Below are 603 nucleotides of genomic sequence, written 5' to 3'. Positions count from 1 at the left end.
AAATACCTACTATAAGGTTACATCACCCACTTACTGGTTCTCTAGGTAACAATGACGGTGATGATAATGACTGATAGTTGAACATCTGTGAAATGTCAGGTGCTTTATGTGATCTCTTCTAGTCTCCCTGCAATGTGCTGTGTTTGTCATGCAAGGATTCTTGGCTCAGAGATGTTCGGTTCCTTGCCACATGCCTGGCAAAGCGGCAATGTCGGGTGATGAACTGGGTGCCGCTCTGACATGTAAGTTGGCTGGCTGAGTTTGGAAACCAGTGAAATTGGTCTCAGTCTTGTCAGTGCTCTCATCTGTAGAATGACACTGTTGTGAGAATGCAATGTGTCGGTAACAAGGTAACAAGGTAAATGATCAAGTAATGCTAGCAGCAGCTGTTGCTGTTCTTGTTTTGATTTTCATTTTTATTATTGACAGCAGGGCTGGGAGACAAGATAGATGCTTTTGGCTGAGAAGCAGTGTACTTTCTTCTGTAGCACATGGCCTTTCATGGGCAGGGGTTCGTAACCCCTCAGGTGAGTCTGTCCTCTGTTTGTCCTCTTATCTCTCTCTCCTTTTTTTTTTTTTTTTTTTTTTTTTATTATTTATATT

Source organism: Fukomys damarensis, unplaced genomic scaffold (genome assembly GCF_012274545.1).
Source record: "Fukomys damarensis isolate Sample0158 unplaced genomic scaffold, DMR_v1.0_HiC HiC_scaffold_32, whole genome shotgun sequence".
Classification (NCBI taxonomy): Eukaryota; Metazoa; Chordata; class Mammalia; order Rodentia; family Bathyergidae; genus Fukomys; species Fukomys damarensis.
The sequence above is the reverse complement of the archived record's forward strand: the minus strand, read 5'-3'. Positions refer to the sequence as shown.